Source organism: Bos indicus, chromosome 4, assembly GCF_029378745.1.
Source record: "Bos indicus isolate NIAB-ARS_2022 breed Sahiwal x Tharparkar chromosome 4, NIAB-ARS_B.indTharparkar_mat_pri_1.0, whole genome shotgun sequence".
Lineage (NCBI taxonomy): Eukaryota > Metazoa > Chordata > Mammalia > Artiodactyla > Bovidae > Bos > Bos indicus.
The window spans coordinates 53928607-53952963 of NC_091763.1; the positions used below are offsets into that span (position 1 = coordinate 53928607).

General features: G+C 38.2%; 1 long non-coding RNA gene and 1 other non-coding gene across 2 annotated transcripts; both read right to left on the bottom strand.

Moving 5' to 3' along the window:
• Positions 1-486: 486 nt before the first annotated feature.
• Positions 487-16511, bottom strand: LOC139182623 (uncharacterized). The gene is made up of 3 exons (XR_011566140.1): positions 16297-16511; positions 14777-14838; positions 487-732 (listed from the first exon to the last, which is right to left on the bottom strand). It is a non-coding gene; the product is annotated as an uncharacterized lncRNA (long non-coding RNA).
• LOC139182863 (U4 spliceosomal RNA) lies at positions 7006-7142 on the bottom strand. The gene has a single exon (XR_011566426.1). It is a non-coding gene; the product is annotated as a U4 spliceosomal RNA (small nuclear RNA).
• Positions 16512-24357: the final 7846 nt, after the last annotated feature.

Consider the following 24357-nt stretch of genomic DNA (forward strand, 5'->3'; position numbering starts at 1 on the left):
ATCATTAAAAAAAATACGACTTTTCTTAGAAGGAAAAAAAAACAAACAATGAAAATAACATTGAGAAGAGATTTTAGGTCATACTTTATTTTTACTCTGCTCAAAGTCTAGGTTACAACTGAAGGAGAGAGGAGCTAACCTTTAATTTTTTTTAATTTAAAATTAGAAATGAATTTAATTAATACCAGGATAAAACACATCTTAAATGACTAAAGGATGTTCTAGGCAGCAGTAGCTGCCCTATTTACAGAATTATCTTTAGAGAAGAAACACAGGAATGGGGCATTTAGCTTGGCTCTTTTTAGGAGTTTTACAGCAGATAAAATATCCATTTAAGATCACTAATGATTCTCTTAAGAATTGAATGAAGATCTAACTTAATATATACAGTAATGATACAGAATATTTTTTTAAAAATAAGAAATTTCCATAGAACCCAATCATTTTTAATATGATTCAAAGTTTTAATACATACCTCACCCCTAATTTCAGTTGAAAAACTTTATGGTACTGTCTTTCCATGTCCAGATGCCTCCAATTGGACTGAAGTGCAGTGTGCCACTGAGAATTTGAACCATGCATTTTTTTCATCCAGATATTTTAATTGCATGAAGGCGCCATAATAACAATGATGACTGAAGAGCGGTATTACTTTTCAGAGTGAAGGTCAAATTTAGCTTTTTTTTAAAATCTTGTTTCATTTTGGTCTCATTTCACTTTAGTCTGTATTATCTTGTGACAGAAAAATGAAACAAAAGGAAAAGGAAGTTTACACACATTTTATTTTAAGTTACAGTTTATATGAGCATCAAACATGAGTGTTTTATTTAATTCTTCAGGTTGATACCTTTCTGGTTTCCTGAAATATAATACCCATTAATCCCTGTTTGCAGACACCTTGAAATATTTATTGAATAATACAATACAGATTCTAAAACATAATCTTCTTTTATGAATACTGGCACAATTTCACCCAGCTCTGTGGAAGATTTAAGAAAAATGGCAGGGCAAGATCAGACATTGTTTACATCTCACCTCCAGCAAGATATAACTTTACTTTTGGCTGACCTTTAAGCAAAAGCAATGGTTATGTAACCAAGTAAGCTAAAAACTAAACAGGAAAAGTCACAGAGCAGGGAATGAACTACAAACTTACACTATTTGTTAAACTGAGATTTTTATCATGTTGCTCAAAGAAACACTAAAGTTTCCCAAATGGAAAAATGTGACTGATATTTTATCTTTGCTATTTGAATATATACATGAATATTTCAGTATTTAAAAGAAGTTATTCAGGGGTCTACAATAAAATGCACTGTACTATTTTACAATGTTAAGCAGCATTACTCATTGCTAGAATAAAATTTTTGAATGAATTGCATTCTATCTTCACATAAGTCTTAGATATAATTAATGTTCATTTTATATGGTTCCTAAAACATACATTCTAAGGTTGTTCTTAAATTAAACAGATTTACTTTTGGAAAGTTTTAAGTGCAGCCTTATCCAAGGGCAGAAGAATAACTTCTTAAAGTCTCTTTTTAGCTTTATCATTTGCAGCATATAATCAAGTTAATAGTCACTACATATTATGCTCAACAGAAAAAAAAAATCTTGCCAAAGAGAAAAAAAGCCACAAAAGAAATTGCATAACCTGGAAATAATCTAAGATTTTGAAAGGTTTGTTTTTTAGTAGAATATAAATATCTTTAGCAAATTATAGCTTCTTTTTGATGTCCCCATAATTGGATAATGTTTAAATTTTTGCCAAAATTGAATAGCCTTCTAGTAGATTTTATATTTCATATGCAGTTGAATCTTTCATATATCTGTTAGTACTTTTTAAAATCATTTAAACAATGAAGTTATAACATGAACTGTCATTGAATAAATATGAAAAGAAAGCTGAAGAGTCAGAAATAAAACTATTGAAAATGTAGGACTTGAATAACATGTTGGGTGCTGTGCATTGCAGATGAACAGGACACAGATTGCTTATAGTCTAGAGGATCAGACATAAACAAGAAATAAACAATTAAAATACAAGGAGGCAATAACTATAATAGGAAAAGTCATATCCTAGACCTTGCAGGGGCACTTAAATGAGCCTTGACAGAGGAAGGGCCATTGGAAGAAAATGTCTTGCCTGAGAAGGAGCAACAATGAGCCAAAAGGAATACAAGTCATCATAAAAACTAAAAATAACTTGGTAAGACTAGCATAATGGACATCAGAAGGTGAAGGGTGAGACTGAAGAAGAAAGGAAATCTGTAAGAGCCCTGTAACTATGAAAGGACCTTAAAACTTCTAAAAGAATTGAAATAAATCAACCAGTACACCAAAGGGTTTTAAACATGGGGGCCAAATATGATTAAATCCTTCTAGTTCCATTTGGAGAATGAATGGAAAGAATGGAAGACTGAAATCCTGGAGAAGAGTCAAGACTGGGAGCTGCATTAGTAAGGGTTTTCCAGAGAAACAGAACCAATAGGATATGAAGATTTATATAAAAGGAGATTAAGTACAGGAACCAGTTCACAGGTTATGGAGGACAGAAGTCCCACAATCTGCTGCCTGTAAGCTGAAAAACCAGGAGTTGGTTGTATAATAATTCAGTTCAAGTCTAAAGGTCTGAGAACCCAAGAAAACGAGGGTTTGGGTAGATTACTAGTGTAAGTCTGAGTCTGAAGGCCCAAGAACCTGGAGCTTCGATGTCCGAGGGCAGAAGAAGATGGATGTTCTAGCTGAAGAAGAGAGAAAGAATTTGCTCTATTTCCACCTTTGTAAATTCTACTCAGGCCCTCAACAGACTGGATGATACTGATCCGCATTGGTGACAGTGAATCTCTTTTCTCAGTCTACTGAATTAAATGTTAATCTCTTCCAGAGACATCCTCACAAAGATACCAAGGAATGATGTTTTACCAGCTACTGGATCCCTTAGCCCAATCAAATTTACATAAAATTAAACATCACAGGAGCACATGCAGCACTGGGGAAGAAGACATGAATTTCTAGCCTTCTAGGAGGTATTGGCGGAGAAGGCAATGGCAACCCACTCCAGTACTCTTGCCTGGAAAATCCCATGGACGGAGGGGCCTGGTAGGCTGCAGTCCATGGGATTGCAAAGAGTCGGACACGACTGAGCGACTTCACTTTCACTTTTCACTTTCATGCATTGGAGAAGGAAATGGCTACCCACTCCAGTGTTCTTGCCTGGAGAATCCCAGGGACGGCGGAGCCTGGTGGGCTGCCATCTATGGGGTCGCAGAGTCGGACACGACTGATGCAACTTAGCAGCAGCAGCACCAGGTATTGGATTGAATGTACTCAGTGAGGGAAGGCAAAAAGCCATGGTATTCAGTGAAGCAGGACCATGGAAAGAGGTCTATATACAGGGAAAGATGATGGAAGGCAGTTTTAGACCTGTTGTCCATCCTCTGAAAAGCCTGAAAAGTGAAAGGGTTAGTCAATCAGTTGTGTCTGACTCTTTGTGACCACATGGACTATAGCCCACCAGGCTCCTCTGTCCATGAAATTCTCCAGGCAAGAACACTGGAGTGGGTTGTCATTTCCTTCTCCAGGGGCTCTTCCTGATCCAGGGATTGAACCCAGGTCTCCAGCATTGCAGGCAGACTATTTACTGACTGAGCCACCAGGGAAGACCTGAAAAACCTGCATTCAGTTCAGTTCAGTTGCTCAGTCGTGTCCGATTCTTTGCGACCCCATGAATTGCAGCATGCCAGGCCTCCCTGTCCATCACCAATTCCTGGAGTTCACCCAAATTCATGTCCATCGAGTCGGTGATGCCATCCAGCCATCTCATCCTCTGTCGTCCCCTTTTCCTCCTGCCCCCAATCCCTCCCAGCATCAGAGTCTTTTCCAATGAGTCAACTCTTCACATGAGGTGGCCAAAGTACTGGAGTTTCAGTTTTAGCATCAGTCCTTCCAAAGAACACCCAGGACTGATCTCCTTTAGAATGGACTGGTTGTATCTCCTTGCAGTCCAAGGGACTCTCAAGAGTCTTCTCCAACATCACAGTTCAAAAGCATCAATTCTTCGGTGCTCAGCCTTCTTCATAGTCCAATTTTCACATTCATACATGACCACAGGAAAAACCATAGCCTTGACTAGACAGACCTTTTTTTTGGCAAAGTAATGTCTCCGCTTTTGAATATGCTATCTAGGCTGGTCATAACTTCCCTTCCAAGGAGTAAGCATCTTTTAATTTCGTGGCTGTAATCACCATCTGCAGTGATTTTGGAGCCCAAAAAAATAAAGTCTGACACTGTTTCCACTGTTTCCCCATCTATTTCCCATGAAGTGATGGCACCAGATGCCATGATCTTCGTTTTCTGAATTTTGAGCTTTAAGCCAACTTTTTCACTCTCCTCTTTCACTTTCATCAAGAGGCTTTTTAGTTTCTCTTCACTTTCTGCCATAATGGTGGTGTCATCTGCATATCTGAGGTTATTGATATTTCTCCTGGCAATCTTGATTCCAGCTTGTGCTTCTTCCAGCCCAGCGTTTCTCATGATGTACTCTGCATATAAGTTAAATATACAGCCTTGACGTACTCCTTTTCCTATTTGGAACCAGTATGTTGTTCCATGTCCAGTCCTAACTGTTGCTTCCTGACCTGCATATAGGTTTCTCAAAAGGCAGGTCAGGTGGCCTGGTATTCCCATCTCTTTCAGAATTTTCCACAGTTTATTGTGATCCACACAGTGAAAGGCTTTGGCATAGTCAATAAAGCAGAAATAGATGTTTTTCTGGAACACTCTTCCTTTTTCCATGATCCAGCAGATGTCAAATAAAGACTTGATGCATGAGATAGTCTGGATAGACATTATGGAGTCTGTCACATAAAAGAGATAAAAAATTGACATCTTTTCCAGTTGACCCTTGAACAATGCAGGACTGCCAACTCTATGCAGTTGAAAATCCAAATATAACATACAGTCATTCTCCATATCCATGGTTCTGTATCCCCAGATTCAACCCTGGATTATGTAAGTACTATAGTATTTAGCATAAAAAAAAAATTCCACGTGTAAGTGGACGAGCAAAATTCAAAGCCACATTGTTCAAAGTTCAACTTACACATGCAATTCAAAGACGGTCACCATCTAAATGCATTACATTAAATTTTTTTACTGAAGCAACAATATTCTAATCAGGAAAGATAAATAATGAAGTAACCATAATACCTTTTGAGGAGAGGTAATGGAAAAGTATTGATGAAATTTTTAAAAATACAAAAAAATTAGACTGAGGATGAAAAATGTAAAGGGACTAGCTAGGTCCAGAAAATGTCTCTTATTAAATGCACGGACTTAGCAACTGTTTTGATGTTGCTCTTCTGTTTTATTTTTTTTGTTTTTGTTTGTGGAATCAGTTAGTTTTGCTAAGATTGCCTAGGTTTTACAGCACTGGAAGACAATTTGTATTAAAAACCAGCTGCAACTGTTTCCCATGGAGGAAAGATCCATAAATTACACTTCAGCTTATTTGTCAGTTAATGTAGTTTAAACCTGTCTGCCAAAGAATTTTTAAAGTGTGAGAATTGATCCTGGACTCCAGCTGAGAGGCTTGTGAAATTATAAAGGTAATATGTTCACTACAGCATCTCCTGCTGCCCAATTTAAAGGTGCTAGGTAGGAGGTCAGTGAAAAAGGAAGGCAGTTGGATGGCACTATTTGAAATATTTTAAATAAATGTTTTTTAAGGGACTAACATATTATGTAAAGAAATGATTTTTTTTTTTTTTCTAAGCAGAATCTTCATCCAATCATTTGATTTATGAATGAGAGACTTCACTGAGAGTCTTCAATCTTCTGGTTAATCCAGTTTTTAGCCCAGCATTTTTTCCATGCTATCATTTGTAATGCCTTGTTTAGTCTTCTTTTTCAAATGACTAATAAGAAAGGCTTTATTTTTTTCCCTACTTTTTCCTCAACAAAATATTCTGTGGCCTAATAATTCTAACATAGACAAACTTACTTACAACTTCCTGCATGGATACCTACTCACTTTATGAGCCTATTTGCTGCCCAGAAGCAGTGCTGAACCTCTTAAAGAACCTAAGGGTTGTTATCCTGTAAGCAGGCTGGGTGAATCAAAACTAGATTAAAACAAACAACAACAAAAAGAAACATGACATCTCTGGGTTTTTCCCTGCAACAGCCAGGTATTCTGAAATCAGATGGTTAATTACATACAACAGCCAACGCTGCTTGCTTGATTTGTTCCATAAGGGTTTTCAGGATATAAAAGATGAAGTGTTGCAAAATAAAATTAATATCCAACTTGTAGGATGAATAGAAGGCAAATAACATGAAGGCAGAAGGAAAGATGGAACTAGGAGTGAGGGCATGACACAGGATCCGTGAGGTGGTGTCCACTTGAAAAGGATGAACTCAAAATGAGCCGTAAGCTGGACCCATCAAGGAGAAAACTGTATTTAATTACAGGGTTGAAGAGTATCTATGAGGAAAAAATGATGCATTAGTGAAGAAGTCCATCAAGTTTTGATTTGCAATCTGAGAGGAAGAGAGAAAATCCTTTATAAAGGAATGAACAATAAGTTTGCATCATTACCGGAGACCTAGCAAGGACTTTCTCTCAGTGTCTAATGATGTCCCTCAAAGAGGCAGCTAACACAAAGCCTGTGTTGTAAGAGGAACCTTAGGAGTGGCAGAGAATTAGGTGCTGAAATACCAATATGACGCCCAAGCAGGAAAGGTTAAGAGCCCCAAGTACATCATTACAGTTTGCTATTTATTGAAAAATAAAAGGTAATAAAATAAACAGTACAGTGCACAGATTTTTATCTTATGATTTATGTTGTGATTCATTTTAGAACTTAAGAAAGAAAGGCCAGTTAAAGTCCCTGAAATCCAACTATGGCATAGTGGAAACAGCACTAGATTGAAGCAAAAACCTAGTGTGACCTTCAATTTCCTTAACTATAATACTTCTTCTTCTTTTTTGAAAAAATTCATTCTCCACAGAGACTCTCAAACATTGACAATGCCAACTACATTTCAAGTTCTTTTGGTGTAGTGGGACACTTTTCAATCAGCAATAATTGTACCTCAGATAAACCTCACTGGCTATGATATAGCCACTGTGCAAAGCTCAGCTTCACTAACTTCTGATTTTGCCAGACAGCTCGTGGTTGTTCCTACTGACACCCAGATGTCACACCTATAAAAAGGCAAACCAAAGTAAACCATTCAATATCATAGTAATCCAAGTCTATGCCCCAACCACTAATGCCGAAGAAGCTGAAGTTGAATGGTTCTATGATGACCTACAAGACCTTCTAGAACTAACACAAAAAAGATGTTCTTTTCATCACAGGGGACTGGAATGCAAAGGTAGGAAGTCAAGAGATACCTGGAGTAACAGGCAACTTTGGCCTTGGAGTTTTCCACTGGACTACAAAGTCAAGTGGACCTTAGGAAGCATCACTACCAACAAAGCTAGTGGAGGTGATGGAATTCCAGTTGAGCTATTCCAAGTCCTAAAAGATGATGCTGTGAAAGTGCTGAACTCAATTTGCCAGCTATTTTGGAAAACTCAGCAAAATGAAGCAGGGCAAAGGCTAACAGAGTTTTGCCAAGAGAATGGACTGGTCAGAGTAAACACCCTCTTCCAACAACACAAGAGACAACTCTACACAAGGACATCACTAGATGGTCAATGCCGAAATCTGACTGATTATATTTTTTGCATCCAGAGATGGAGAAGCTCTATACAGTCAGCAAAAATGAGACCAGGAGATGACTGTGGCTCAGATTATGAATTCCTTATTGCCAAATTCAGATTTAAATTTAAGTAGGGAAAACCACTATACGATTCAAGTATGACCTAAATCAAATCCCTTATGATTATACAGTGGAAGTGAGAAACAGATTCAAGGGATTAGATCAGATAGACACAGTGCCTAGAGAACTATGGACCAAGCTTCGTGACACTATACAGGAGACAGGGATCAAAAGCATCCCCAAAACACAGAATTGCAAAAAGGCAAAATGGTTGTCTGAGGAGGGCTTACAAATAACTTAGAAAAGAAAACTGAGAAAAAAGACATCCTGGACTGCAAAGTCAAGTGGACCTTAGGAAGCATCACTACCAACAAAGCTAGTGGAGGTGATGGAATTCCAGTTGAGCTATTCCAAGTCCTAAAAGATGATGCTGTGAAAGTGCTGCACTCAATATGCCAGCAAATTTGGAGAACTCAGCAGTGGCCACAGGATGGGAAAAGGTCAGTTTTCATTTCAAACCCAAAGAAAGGCAATGCCAAAGAATGTTCAAATGACCCTACAATTGCACTCATCTCACATTCTAGCAAAGTAATACTCAAAATTCTCTAAGCCAGGCTTCAGCAATATGTGAACCGTGAACTTCCAGATGTTCAAGCTGGATTTAGAAAAGGCAGAGGAACCAGAGATCAAATTGTCAATATCCATTGGATCACAGAAAAAGCAAGAGAATTCCATAAAAACTTCTGCTTTACTGATTACGCCAAAGCCTTTGACTGTGTGGATCACAACAAACTGTGAAAAATTCTTCAAGAGATGGGAATTCCAGACCACCTGACCTGCCTCCTGAGAAATCTGTGTGCTGGTCAAGAAGCAACAGTTAGAACTGGGCATGGAACAATGGACTGGTTCCAAATTGGGAAAGGGTTATGTCAAGGCTGTATATTGTCACCCTGCTTATTTAATTTATATGCAGAGTACGTCATGAGAAATGCTGGACTGGAAGAAGAACAAGTTGAAATCAAGATTGCTGGGAGAAATATCAATAACCTCAGATATGCAGATGACACCACCCTTATGGCAGAAAGTGAAGAGGAACTAAAAGAGCAGCTTGATAAAAGTGAAAGAGGAGAGTGAAAAACCTGGCTTAAAACTCAACATTCAAAAAACAAAGACCATTGCATCCAGTCCCATCACTTCATGGCAAATACATGGGGAAACAATGGAAACAGTGAGAGACTTTATTTTCTTGGGCTCCAAAATCACTGCAGATGGAGACTTCAGCCTTGAAATTAGAAGATGCTTGCTCCTTGGAAGAAAAGCTATGACCCACCTAGTCAGGATATTAAAAACAGACATTACCATATGGACAAAAGTCCACCTAGTGTGAGAGCTGGACCACAAAGAAGGCTGAACACTTAAGAATTGATGCTTTTGAACTGTGGTGTTGGAGAAGACTCTTGAGAGTCCCTTGGACTGCAAAGAGATCAAACCAGTCAATCTGAAAGGAAATCAGTCCTGAATATTCATTTGAAGGACGAATGCTGAAGTTCAGATACTCTGACCACCTGATGCAAAGAACTGACTCATTGGAAAAAACCCTGATGTTGGTAAGATTGAAGGCAAGAGGAGAAGGGAATGACAGAAGATGAGATGGTTGGATGGCATCGCTGATGCGATGGAAAGGAGTGATAGCAAGCTCCAGGAGTTAGTGATGGACAGGGAAGCCTGGCGTGCTTCAGTCCATGGGGTCACAAAGAGTTGGACACGACTGAGCAACTGAACTGAACTGATTCAAAGGCTTGGAACAGAAAGAGTATATTCTTTTTTGCTTTGGAATTTTGCAAGGAGTCAGACATGACTGAGTGACTGGACTGAACTGCACTGAACTGAAAAAGGAGTTAAGAATACCTATTCAGAAAGTTTTTCTGAAGTTTGCACAAAATATTGCACATAAATGCCTTTCATTATATGATCTGAAATACTCATTTCTTTATATTATCTAAAGGTCTTTTAATTATATTTTGAAGATGTACTACAAGAAAACTGAAAATTATCTTCAAGATAATTATCTTTATGTGAATTCATACATAGTTACATAGAGATCCTTTGAATGATATTGTTGTTATAAAACTTACATTATTGGAGTTCCTAGAATATGACTAGGAAGCTAGTAAATACTTGATATGCTTCATTCTTTGCAACCTGAAAACAGTATTATTAAATACTGCTTTATTAAATAAAATTTATTTTATTATTATTAATATTAATTAACATTACTGTTTATTATTAATACAATATTATTAAATTAAAGCATGGTTTATTATTCTACCCATTTTATAGGTTATAAAATTAAACAGATAAAGTGACAGAGCTCGGTTTAGAAATGTGAAGTCTGTCAAAGGAGAAAAGGGCTAAACCAAGACACTGCATAACAGAGAGGGGCGAAAATGAAATACTTAAATACAGAAAATGTCTATTACACAACAATATTAGACCCTTTAAAATTATTGGTACTTATTGATATCCATAGTGTAAGTCCTTTACAAGAACATATTTGAAGGCCAATTAAAAATATATGTTTGTTATCAGTAAAAGTTTTCAAAATTATTTGTACAGCATCCTAGTCTTTAATGTTCAAAACCCAAGGAGTCCACACACGTCTCTAGATCTGACATCCCCTACCAAGAGGGCCAGGCCCTGCACCCAGCCCTCCAATGGCTCATCTGAGCTTTAGGGTGACAGTAGAATCCACTGTACTTAGTTCCTAAAGTCCTATATTTTGTTTTATATATTTGGGGAAAAAATCTTCTCTTTTTTCATTTTAAAATAGAAAGTTTTTAGAAGTTCCCAAATAAAAATTCATCTTTACATAAACTCACACCTATTTATTAAGAAGGTCACCATGTGTTTTGTTCATTTTGGGTTAAATTGCATTCCAGGAAAGGAGGTTAGAACTGAGATCTACCTTGTGTTCTGTCCTGGGGCTATGAAGACCCAAAGAGACAACAATATGGAATGCTGAAAAACTTAATAATATTAAAAGTACTAAAGAAATGTAACACATTATTATTTTACCTGAAACACCAAGTATGCTCATAAGACTATAATAAGCTAAATTAATTGTATTAGTTTGCTGCTGCTGCTGCTGCTGCTAAGTTGCTTCAGTCGTGTCCAACTCTGTGTGACCCCATAGACGGCAGCCCACCAGGCTCCCCTGTCCCTGGGATTCTCCAGGCAAGAACACTGGAGTGGGTTGCCATTTCCTTCTCCAATGCATGAAAGGGAAAAGTGAAAGTGAAGTCGCTCAGTCGTGTCTGACCCTCAGCGACCCCACGGACTGCAGCCTACCAGGCTCCTCCATCCATGGGATTCTCCAGGCAAGAGTACTGGAGTGGGGTGCCATTGCCTTCTCCGATTAGTTTGCTAGACCTGTCTTAAAGTATCACAGATTAAAATAATAGAAATGAAATTTTTCACAATTCTGGAAGCCAGAAGTCCTAAGCCAAGATGCAGGCAGGTCTGATTTCTTCTGAGGTGTCTACTCTGGTTTGCAGATGGCTGTCTTCTCCCTGTGTCTTTACATGACCTTCTCTTTAAGCTTATTAGTATCCCAATCTCCTGTATGACTGTAAAGACACCAGTCATATTGGATTGGGGCTCACCCTAATGACCTCATTTCAATTTAAATGTCTTTTTAAAGATCTTATTTCCAAATACTGTCACATCTTGAAATACTGGAGGTTCAGATCAGATCAGATCAGATCAGTCGCTCAGTCATGTCCGACTCTTTGCGACCCCATGAATCACAGCACGCCAGGCCTCCCTGTCCATCACCAACTCCCAGAGTTCACTGAGACTCATGTCCATCGAGTCAGTGATGCCATCCAGCCATCTCATTTTCTGTCATCCCCTTCTCCTCCTGCCCCTAATCCCTCCCACCATCAGAGTCCTTTCCAATGAGTCAACTCTTCGCATGAAGTGGCCAAAGTACTGGAGTTTCAGCTTTAGCATCATTCCCTCCAAAGAAATCCCAGGGCTGATCTCCTTCAGAATGGACTGGTTGGATCTCCTTTCAGTCCAAGGGTCTCTCAAGAGGCTTCTCCAACATCACAGTTCAAAAGCATCAATTCTTCGGTGCTCAGCCTTCTTCACAGTCCAACTCTCACATCCATCCATACATGCCTTTGTTGGCAAAGTAATGTCTCTGCTTTTGAACATGCTATCTAGGTTGGTCATAACTTTCCTTCCAAGGAGTAAGCGTCTTTTAATTTCATGGCTGCAGTCACCATCTGCAGTGATTTTGGAGCCCAGAAAAATAAAGTCTGACACTGTTTCCACTGTTTCCCCATCTATTTCCCACGAAGTGATGGGACCGGATGCCATAATCTTCGTTTTCTGAATGTTGAGCTTTAAGCCACTTTTCCACTCTCCACTTTCACTTTCATCAAGAGGCTTTTTAGTTCCTCTTCACTTTCTGCCATAAGGGTGGTATCATCTGCATATCTGAGGTTATTGATATTTCTCCCGGCAATCTTGATTCCAGCTTGTGTTTCTTCCAGTCCAGCGTTTCTCATGATGTACTCTGCATATAAGTTAAATAAACAGGGTGACAATATACAGCTTTGACGTACTCCTTTTCCTATTTGGAACCAGTCTGTTGCTCCATGTCCAGTTCTAACTGTTGCTTCCTGACCTGCATACAAATTTCTCAAGAGGCAGATCAGGTGGTCTGGTATTCTCATCTCTTTCAGAATTTTCCACAGTTTATTGTGATCCACACAGTCAAAGGCTTTGGCATAGTCAATAAAGCAGAAATAGATGTTTTTCTGGAACTCTCTTGCTTTTCCCATGATCCAGCGGATGTTGGCAATTTGATCTCTGGTTCCTCTGCCTTTTCTGAAACCAGCTTGAACATCAGGAAGTTCATGGTTCACATATTGCTGAAGCCTGCTTGGAGAATTTTGAGCATTACTTTACTAGCGTGTGAGATGAGTGCAGTTGTGCGGTAGTTTGAGCATTCTTTGGCATTGCGTTTCTTTGGGATTGGAATGAAAACTGACCTTTTCCAGTCCTGTGGCCACTGCTGAGTTTTCCAAATTTGCTGGCATACTGAGTGTAGCACTTTCACAGCATCATCTTTCAGGATTTGGAATAGCTCAACTGGAATTCCATCACCTCCACTAGCTTTGTTCGTAGTGATGCTTTCTAAGGCCCACTTGACTTTACATTCCAGGATGTCTGGCTCTAGGTCAGTGATCACACCATCGTGATTATCTGGGTTGTGAAGATCTTTTTTGTACAGTTATTTTGTGTATTCTTGCCACCTCTTCTTAATATCTTCTGCTTCTGTTAGGTCCATACCATTTCTGTCCTTTATCGAGCCCATCTTGCATGAAATGTTCCCTTGGTATCTCTGATTTTCTTGAAGAGATCTCTAGTCTTTCCCATTCTGTTGTTTTCCTCTATTTCTTTGCATTGATCACTGAAGAAGGCTTTCTTATCTCTTCTTGTTATTCTTTGGAAATCTTCATTCAGATGTTTATATCTTTCCTTTTCTCCTTTGCTTTTCACTTCTCTTCTTTTCACAGCTATTTGTAAGGCCTCCCAGACAGCCATTTTGCTTTTTTGCATTTCTTTTCCATGGGGATGGTCTTGATCCCTGTCTCCTGTACAATGTCACAAACCTCTGTCCATAGTTCATCAGGCACTCTACCTATCAGATCTAGGCCCTTAAATCTATTTCTCACTTCCACTGTATAATCATAAGGGATTTGATTTAGGTCATACCTGAATGGTCTAGTGGTTTTCCCTACTTTCTTCAATTTAAGTCTGAATTTGGCAATAAGGAGTTCATGGTCTGAGCCACAGTCAGCTCCTGGTCTTGTTTTTGCTGACTGTATAGAGCTTCACCATCTTTGGCTGCTAAGAATATAATCAATCTGATTTCGGTGTTGACCATCTGGTGATGTCCATGTATAGAGTCTTCTCTTGTGTTGTTGGAAGAGGGTGTTTGTTCTGACCAGTGCATTTTCTTGGCAAAACTCTATTAATAGTCTTTGCCCTGCTTCATTCCGTATTCCAAGGCCAAATTTGCCTGTTACTCCAGGTGTTTCTTGACTTCCTACTTTTGCATTCCAGTCCCCTATAATGCAAAGGACATCTCTTTGGGGTGTTAGTTCTAAAAGGTCTTGTAGGTCTTCATAGAACCGTTCAACTTCAGCTTCTTCAGCATTACTGGTTGGGGCATAGACTTGGATTACTGTGATATTGAATGGTTTGCCTTGGAAACAAACAGAGATCATTCTGTCGTTTTTGAGATTGCATCCAAGTACGGCATTTTGGACTCTTTTGTTGACCATGATGGCTACTCCATTTCTTCTGAGGGATTCCTGCCTGCAGTAGTAGATATAATGGTCATCTGAGTTAAATTCACCCATTCCAGTCCATTTCAGCTCGCTGATTCCTAGAATGTCGACATTCACCCTTGCCATCTCTTGTTTGACCACTTCCAGTTTGCCTTTATTCATGGACCTGATATACCAGGTTCCTATGCAATATTGCTCTTTACAGCATCAGACCTTGCTTCTATCACCAGTCACATCCACAGCTGGGTATTGTTTTTGCTTTGGCTCCATCCCTTCATTCTTTCTGGAGCTATTTCTCCACTGATCTCCAGTAGCATATTGGGCACCTACTGACCTGGGGAGTTTCTCTTTCAGTATCCTATCAATTTGCCTTTTCATACTGTTCATGGGGTTCTCAAGGCAAGAATACTGAAGTGGTTTGCCATTCCCTTCTCCAGTGGACCACATTCTGTCAGATCTCTCCACCATGACCCACCCGTCTTGGGTTGCTCCACGCGCATGGCTTAGTTTCATTGAGTTAGAAAAGTCTGTGGTCCTAGTGTGATTAAATTGACTAGTTTTCTGTGAGTATGATTTCAGTGTGTTTGCCCTCCAGTGCCCTCTTGCAACACCTACCGTCTTACTTGGGTTTCTCTTACCTTGGGCGTGGGGTATCTCTTCACGGCTGCTCAAATATGAATTTGAGGAGAGGGGATATAGCCTGTAACATAAATATAGTATAAACACAGAGAATGAGGCCACATTATAGCCTATATATTTCAAAACAAATAGTAAGAATAGCATTGTAAATACTGCATAGTAAACATATGTCAATAATAATTTAGTAGTTTTTATTGATTTATGACCTTAAAATTCCTTAAGAATAGCAATTTGCTTGTTTGTCACAGCTGTAAAAGCCAGTTGCACAGGAGATTGGTTCTGTACTCCCACAGAATCCAACCATCCTTATGTGTTTATTGCTAGGAGCTGAGAATCAAAATAGAAAGAATGTATAGAACATAGGGACTTAATGTCTAATTGAAGCAGCTGTGCGGATGTTTAAGAGAGAAAGAATAATAAACAACAATACAAGTTTGCATGTTCTAAATTCCAAATGGGAAATTAGCTGTCTTCCTGGTTCTGGGGTCATACCAGACAGCTCTGTATTGATTTCTAAAGGATTCCAAGAGAAAACTAACACTATTTAAATATGCAGATAATTAGTGGAATAGAATTTCAACAGAAGGAATAATAGCCATACAACTTTGAAGGCTTCTGATTTCAAATTACTTGCTCTTCCTTTATTTCTCAATGAGGAAGAAATAAAATGTTTAAAAATGTCCTCAATTATTTAAAAGTTCCATTATTTGGAGTCCATTCAACTGAGGTTTGGCAATAATAGGGAATGATAATTAGATTAAAGGATTTTTTTTAATACTTAGTTGATGTGAATTCAGCATATACAGTTTTGTGACCTAAGAGAAAGTAGGGCTGAGTTATTTTGACTACCTGAATTGCCCTTAATGTATTTTTACTTGCATGAAGATTTGGCCAAAATCAATTCCATATTTCACTGTCAAATGTGGGAGGGAGAATGGGGAACAACTTTTGTTATGTTCTACATGTGCAATTATTAACATAAGTCATCTGATGGAGTAGATTAAAAAACACAAAAATATATTACTATGGTCAAAATACTAAAGTGTTTGATTTTGTGGGTAGAACTTAGCACTAGAGTTGGTTTTATTTCCTGCTAGCATTTTTGTATAGTGAGTGAAGATAATGTATTCGTTTTAATCATACAGAGTCTGTCAAAAGAAGAGTTTAGGGAAGTACTGGTTAGATGCCCAAGTTCTGGAATCACAGTGCCTAGACACGAAGCCCCTAACTTACAGCTTGCATGTTCTTGGCCAAACTGCTCTTTTTCCCTAATGCCTTAGTTTTATCATCTATAAATGGGGATAATAAGGGGATCTGCATTATAAAAAAAAGCCATGAGGATTTAGTTAAAGAACATAGGAGGAAAATGCTTAGCACAAAGTCAACAATAAATGTTAACTATTACTGGTAGCCAATAACTTAGAATATAGCTAGCATTTTGCTTTCTAAGCAATGGTTTTCAACCTCATCAGCACGAGAATCATCTGAGAATTTTTTAAATTCTAATACTTGGCCTTACCTCTAGAGATTTTGATTAAGTTGGCTTTGCGTGACGCCCAGACTTCCCTGAGTTTTAAAAATCCCCCAGGTAATTCCAACATGTAGTCAAAGTAGAAAGTATTTGATCCAAAGAACCCACACAGATGTGTACCAGCAGACAGCCTTGTCAATGTCCCACCCAGTCTTAGAGTATCTTTCTCCAAACTGTCTTCTGCATAACACTGGTCGACAAAGATGCTCCCTGAAGTAAAATAAAATAAAAAAGTAACTTGAAAGGGATGGATGCTGAGTCAACTAAGCTTGATGATACACAAAACCCCTGAAGATTCAAAGTTCACCTAGCATCTTAAAAGATCTGAGAATCTCTGCTGTATGTAGACGTGTTTATTGCTAATGAACGCAGATTTTCTCCAAATTTTTCTTTTTTTTTAAATTTTATTTTATTTTTAAACTTTACAATATTGTATTAGTTTTGCCCAACATCTAAATGAATCCACCACAGGCACACCTGTGCTCCCCATCCTGAACCCTAAGGAAGCACTTTCTTGAGGAATGTTTAACTTTCTGCTCTTACAACATAGTGGCAAATGTCACCAATTATCAGGCCTATTTGCTACACTATCAATTAACTAAGAACTGTGCAATGATATATGTTTAACATCTACTAACTAGGCCCTGAGTTAGGTACTAGGAATTGAAAGCTAAAAGGCTTTAAACAGGGTTTAGCCACTAGAATCATCCATGGAGTATTTTTTTCTTTTTTTTTAAATACAGGTATCTGAACCTCACACCAGATATACTAGTCTATGAGAATGGACCTGCCAAGATGTAGTCTTTAACTTTTTACTAAGATTCTGGTAATGAACTTGAGTTTGGAAACCACTATTCCATAACTGAGTATTTCATATTAAGCCAACCTTGTTTTATTTTTTGCAACTATCAACCAAAAAAAAAAAAAAAAAACAACAAAAAACAAAGTTCAAAAGAGAAATATCCATAGAAAAAGAAAAGAAATGAAAGAGGGTAAATGAAAAGGAAAAAAATAGGACAGCACTGTGGAGCTGCAACACAGCTGAGCGATATGCATGCATGCCACATCCATGCCGCTGCATCCATTGACCAGAGAGGGAGCAGGAAAAGAGGTACACTCTGGATCCCCCATGGACTGAGGAAGGACAGATCTCTGTCCCTTATCTGAGAGTAATGACAAACACCTCCTGTACCTTAGCTGAAGACACAGAGAGGAGTGCAAAAGGAGGGAACTATGTAGGAGGAGTAAGGTGATTATAAATCTGGTTAACTGAAGAGTTTAGGACAAAGGACTTCAAATTTGTTCTGAGGGCAAAGGAGTTAGGAATCATCCTGCTCTTTGAAGAGTAATATGAAATCTTGACATGGGTTCAGAATATAGATATACATATTTTCTAAGTCAACTATTAACATTTCCTGGGAGAAACAGATGATAGGGTGCAAGGTAAATACAAATGAAAGGATTTCTGAAAATGTGATTGTGTTTCCTTGAATACAACTCTGTTAACGGTGGGACCCTAAACAATTACATGTGGAATCTATTTTTAAAACAGCCAAACTAAGAGAAACAGAGACTGGAATGGTAGTTGCCAGGGTCTGGTAGTTCCAGGAAATGAGAAGATGGTGGTCCAAGGTCACAAACTTTCACTTATATGATGAGTGATTTCTGGAGATGCAATGTACAGCTTGGTGATTATAGTTAACAATGATGAATTATATACTTGAAAGTTTCTAAGACAGTAGATCTTAAATGTTCCCACCATACAAAAAAGTAGTTCTGTCAGGTGATGGATGTGTTAACTAACCAAGTTGGGGTTGTCATTTTACAATATATATGTGCACTAAGTCATAATGTCATATACCTCAAACTTATACAATGTTATATATCAAGTATTTCTCAATAAAGCAAGAAAAAATGGTGGATTCTTATCGGATCCTAGCTCTTATGTCTTGGATGTTCCTTAAAGAGTTTGACTTTTCAGTGATATGCTTAAATACATCTCAGATTAAAACATTACCATCTAGGCTTGAGTCAGAGAAATCATCCACCTTACTGCTAGAATTCTGTGGGGGAAAACGTGCCCATTGTCCAAACGTTAAATGTTATGCGTCTAAGAATCCAACTTCAACATTAGAGAGACATGGTGACACAACACAGATGTTGAAATTTCTGTTCTGGAGGAAGAATGCTTGGATATTTTAGGAAGAAAGAATGGCTCTTTTAGGAAGAAAATCAGATTTTTATGACGTCATGTACAACTTTCAAAATTTGCTCATGAAGTTGTGAGATGAAAATTAATTTTAAACTCAATATCTATAGGCATATAGTTTTGATGGAAAGAAGACACACTATCAGAGCTACTCACACTGGTGCAGGGATGCTGCTCAACTCTTCTGCAGAAGTGAAAGGCCCGGAACATGGCTGCCATCTTGTGGTCTGCACCTAAGTAGACTTTGGAACGACTCACAGTGGCTATTTCCTGCCAGAAACAAAGAATTTCAGGCAACACTGGGCCTGGGATAGGAGCAGAGACTTAAAGTATTAGCTACTCTTGGAATTCAGATGCTGCAAAAGTGTTGGCTTCTAAATGCTGAGAAATGGCAGAGGTTGAATAAGGATATATTGGGAGGATTCTCTGATGTAAAGGGATCTTGACTTGATCTCTTTGTTAGACATTACCTAGAATAAATACACAGCAGAGTGCATAGGGGCTGGGATCTATAGCTGAAAATCAGTAAGAAGGTTGGAAGTGCTCCAGCTCTGTGTTTACTATAAGCCTTTCATCAGCAGACAGAACACGACTTGAAGGACTGGTCTTGTTCTACTTCAAAACTGAAGAAGAAGAAACAAATTCTAGTTAAGATTTATTAAGCAACTTTGGATTTGGATTTCTTTGTAACCCCAAAAGATCTCTCTGATTTTCTCTGTGACTATCTTGGCCATACAGCAAAAACAAGTTTGAGTGATGGAGCTTGGAGTCGAGATGTTGGGAAGAATTTGGCATGGGAAGGGTTTTCTAGTCACTGGTAGCTTAGGAGAAGCTCAAATAAAACTTCCAACAACCCTACGCAGCCCAGTTTTGGATTGAAGGCTGAATGCCTTGATTTAATTTTATTACACAGAAGGTATCACAATGAAATTCCCTATAAGCAACTGGATACTCACCCCCAGCATTTAGCAGACACCGGGCTTCCCTGGTATCTTAAGTGGTAAAGAATCTGCCTGCAATGCAGGAGACATAAGTCAACCCCTGGGTTGGGAAGATCCCCTGGAGGAGGCCATGGCAACCCACTCCAGTATTCCTGCCTGGAGAATCCCATGGACAGAAAAGCCTGGCGGGCTACAGTCCACAGGGTCCCAAATAGTCAGACATGGCTGATGAGACTGAGCATGCGCACACACACACACGCAATCATGAATGAAACAAATCCAGTAATTACATGAACTCAGTGTAGAAAAATATATGTTTCATTTGTTGCTGTTATTTGAGAGATAACAGTGTTAAATGACAGGCATCAGAGAAGCTGTGAGAACTTAAAAAATATGGAGGAAACAAGAGAGTGTTTAGGAAATATTAAAGTGAGCTTTGAATTAGAGTATTGTTCATGTTCTTGCTGCTGCTGCTGCTAAGTCGCTTCAGTCATGTCCGACTCTGTGCGACCCCCATAGAGATACAAATGAAGATCAGATTCTTTACTAATGTTATAGCTTGGAGTCAAACTCAGGGCACACAATGTGGAGTTTGTGTCCAGGCTACAGAAGAGTTGTTGAATCCTATCTACTGATTTAGGTAGATATTTAGGTAGATATTCCACATGTATTATTCCGTTTCCTTTTCACAACTTTATGAAGAGGAGAGAGGTAGCTTCCTCTAGTAAGTGGCATCATTAAAATTTCAAACTAGGTTGGATTGACTCTATAGCATATGTTATTTCCACTACACCAGGAATTCATGAATCATTCTCGTAATGTATGTTCTTTATTATGTCTAACTAAGAGCAGACTTTCAGAAGCAGCTGACAGTAGTTATTAATTATTGTCAGAAGCAGCAGCTTAGTAAAATTTATTACCATACATTTCGTAAACATTATTATTCAGGTAAACAAATACCAAAAATCTCATTCAACAGGTCAGTTCATTCACCTACTTTGGCTGCATTTTGCAGCCCACTCACCATCATTGGCCATCGTGATAAACTACTTTTCAAAATAATTAAATATTTCACAGGGCACATAGATACATTTCTGGTCAACTCACTTCCATTACTAAAATCTGTCATTACGGTTTTTTTAGGACAAATTCGTTTTCCATGTTGTATAATGAAGCATTTTACAAGTACAGTTTTTTCAAGAACTGGAGCAATTTCAAGAGTCCTTTTAAGAAAAAAATTTAGGCCTTCTAAAAGGTACTCACTTGGTCCACTTCCATGTGCAAGCTGGCCCACTGAAAGAAAATATAGTTTGAGTTCAACTTTTATAACATAATATTAACTCTGTATCACTCACATCTAGTTGGTAAAGCCTATGAATTTTTTTTTTTCAGTTAGTAATACAAAGAAGTAACTCATGAATTGGCTTTCATTCTATCGTTGTATAAAACTCATTTGAGAATAACTATTCATCTCTCAAAATTCTCTAAGCTTCATCCTATAATAAGCTGCTGCTGCTGTTAAGTCACATCAGTCATGTCTGACTCTGTGCGAGCCCACAGACGGCAGCCCACAGGCTACATCACCAGAAATCCACATGCCTGGACTTTACTCTCACAGCTCTCTGAAGCAGTATTGCCTGATACACAATGTGTGCACACATGTGGGTTCATGTTCTAGATTCTCCACTTACTAACTCTGTGACCTTCAGAAAATTACTTAATTTTCTTCATTACAATTTCCTCAGCAGTAGGATAACTTTGGAAGTTCAGTTCAATTCAACAAACATTTAGAGTATCTATTACATAACTATGCCTTGTGCTGGAGTCAGGTATAAAAAATTAGTTCATCATTGACCCAGTATTTATTTTGAGCAAACACTATGTATTACTCTTGGTCTTAAAGACTAAGGTTAAATCTTTGAACCAGGCTGACAAATTTCTTATTCTCATAACTTATATTTTAATAAAATATTCAGAAAATAAACAAGGAAACCAAGATCTAATTCAACATAAATTCAAATAAGTGATAGGCACTAGGAAGAAAATAAAGCAGAATGAGTGGGTGACTTGGGGAATATGTCTGCTTTAGAAACAATAGCCAGAAATGATACCATCTAGGAGGTGAACATTTGAACAGAAAAATGAATGATAAGGAAAGATGATCAAGAAATCTCTATATTCAAGGAGCTTATTGTCTAGCAGGGCACAGAGAACAAATGTATAATTTCAGTAAGTGCTAAATTGAAGTTTGTAGACATCTCTTAGTAGAATGTGTTTGAACAATGTAAAAGTGTCCTAGATGAAGTCATGCCCAAATAGATATTCACTAAATGTCAGTCATCTTTTCTCTCTTTAAGATTTAACATGGTGTCCTTCCTTTTAATCAATACAAGGGAGAACTACTCAAGTCTTCATAGTGACTTTTAGGATCAGAAACAATAAAAATTACATCATGCCACAGAATTCGCTTTTTGCTTCTACTAGCTATGGTTCTTAACTTCTGCCCCAAACCACTATTTCCTGTTGTGTTTTTTTCCCCAATCATTTGTATTGTTTTAAGGTCACAAGCTATCTTGATCTTATTTGTATCTAAACAGGAAATTAATTTTTTAAGCACAAAAAACATGTTCACCCATTCCAGTTATTTTTGTGTCTGGTATTTAGAAAAAGTGCTTGTCCAACTCTTGTGACCCCATGGACTATAGCCTGCCAGGTTTCTCTGTCCATGGGATTTTCCAGGCAAGAATACTAGAGTGGGATGCCATTTCCTTCTCCAGGGGAACTTCCTGACCCATGTCTCCTGCATTGCAGACAGATTCTTTACCACTGAGCCACCAGGGAAGACAAGAATCCCTCTACCTCTTCATAGTTCAAACACAAGCAATAGGATGAGTGTGCAAAGAGCCTAACCATAAAAAAATCCAGCTGTATTCATACAGTTAGAGAGAGGCCGGGGCACTGATCATGGGAGAGAGGCCAAGAATTAGTGTTCAATGTAAGGAAATACGAATATTCAACTAAAGATAAGTCTAGAACCACACAAGACAGGAAGGACATGAGTACTGTTAGCTGAAGTGATAGAACGAAGTCTAAGAATCAGTTCTTATTAAACTTGCATGGGCACTCAAGGAAGTGACAGCATTTGCCAGGGAGTGGGGAAAGTTGTGTGGAGTGGGGAAAGTTGGGTGGACTGAGATTGGCTTGATCAAATGGGCTTAGGGAAGCTTTAGCAGAAAAATATGGGCCCAAGGCAAATGATTCCAGTCACTGTCGAGGTTCAGGTATGAAAGTAAGATTCCAGGCTGCAAGTCAGAGGGCCTAGGCAAGTCTTGATCCAGGACTCATTTGTAACCAGTGATATTTTCACTCCAAGAGAAAAAAGAGGTGGTCCAGAATCTAGCCTGAAGTTAAATGGCCTCAGCAGTAAAATTTCTCAGTAAAGGGGTAGAAGCTGTGTAGCTTTACAAGTCATACAAGAGATGGTGACAGATTTGAAAGTACTCAGAGTAGCTGTAGTATAAGTAAATGGAACACAAAGGATTGTCATGCGTTCAGGATTTTACACTGGCGGCATACATAGCTAGGTGAAGTTGTTGCATCTTTTGATGCTTATTTTCTTCTAGTAGTTTACTACTTACAGATATGATTTCTACTTTTGTAATGCTTAAAATTTGATGTATATAAAGTCCTGAGAAGCCAGATTTTAAAAAAATCTGGCACCAAAAAGCAAAGGTACACCTCTGATGGCTAGAATAGCAAGAAGTCTCAATCTTTTATTTATATTGCAAAAGAAACAAATAAAGTTCCTGAACTTCCCTGGTGGTACAGTGCATAAGAATCTGCCTGTCAGTGCAGGGGACACGCGTTCGACCCCTGGTCCTGGAAGATTCCACGTGCCACAGAGCAACTAAGACCATGTACCACAACTATTGAGCCTGTAAGCTTCGACTACTGAAGCGTATGTGCCCTGGACCACAACAAGAGAAGCCCGACTCACTGCGACTAGAGAATGCCCGCATGCAGCAATGAAGACTCAATGCAATCAATATATATATATTTTAAACACATATATATATATGTTAAAAAAAACCTTCTAAGCACGTGAAGATTATCTTTTGCCTGAGGGATTTTGTGTTCATAAACTGACACTGATAAAATCTCCAAGAGAAATATGTTTATTGTACCTAGTGACTAGGCTAAAAAGGAAGAAAAGTCCTAGTCCTTTGGTGAAGACAGATAGCCATAGAGATGATGGATGTCTGGAACAGGAAGAGGCATCCATTAAGCCAATCACAGTTGGCACCCTGTTTCAGCACAGAATGTTTGACACTTACTCACAAGTTACTGAAATGATTATGTGCTCAGAGTGAATCCATGTAGGCAAACCAAAACTTTCACTGATGAAAAGAGAGCCTGTTATAATATTTTAAAGGGTGATTCAAAGAGATTCAGCTTTAAAGTACAATTTTTTAATAAAGTCAAAGGAAATTCCAGCACTGACACATTAATAAATACATTGATAGCCAACCTGTTTTGTTCTCTATGTTGTCAGCAGTGAAATAAAATTAGATTTAATAAAAGTTTATATAGTACAATGTAATTCAGACTATCTAATCAAACTATAATTCACTAATTAAAAAAAAAAGTCATAATCCTCTTTCAGATAGGGTAAACAGGGATGCCAGGGAGGTTTAACATGTCAATCAACCAGTGAGAAACAAAATATTGTAATATTTCATAAATAAAAAAATATCAATCAATTATTCTTATATAGTCCTTTATAGTTTTATATACTGGGTTACAACTTTGACTGTAACTCAGCTTTTAATCACTAGTAGAAACAACTGAAAATAGCATATGAGACCCTGTCCCTCCTCCTGGGCAGGGGAGGTCAAGTTT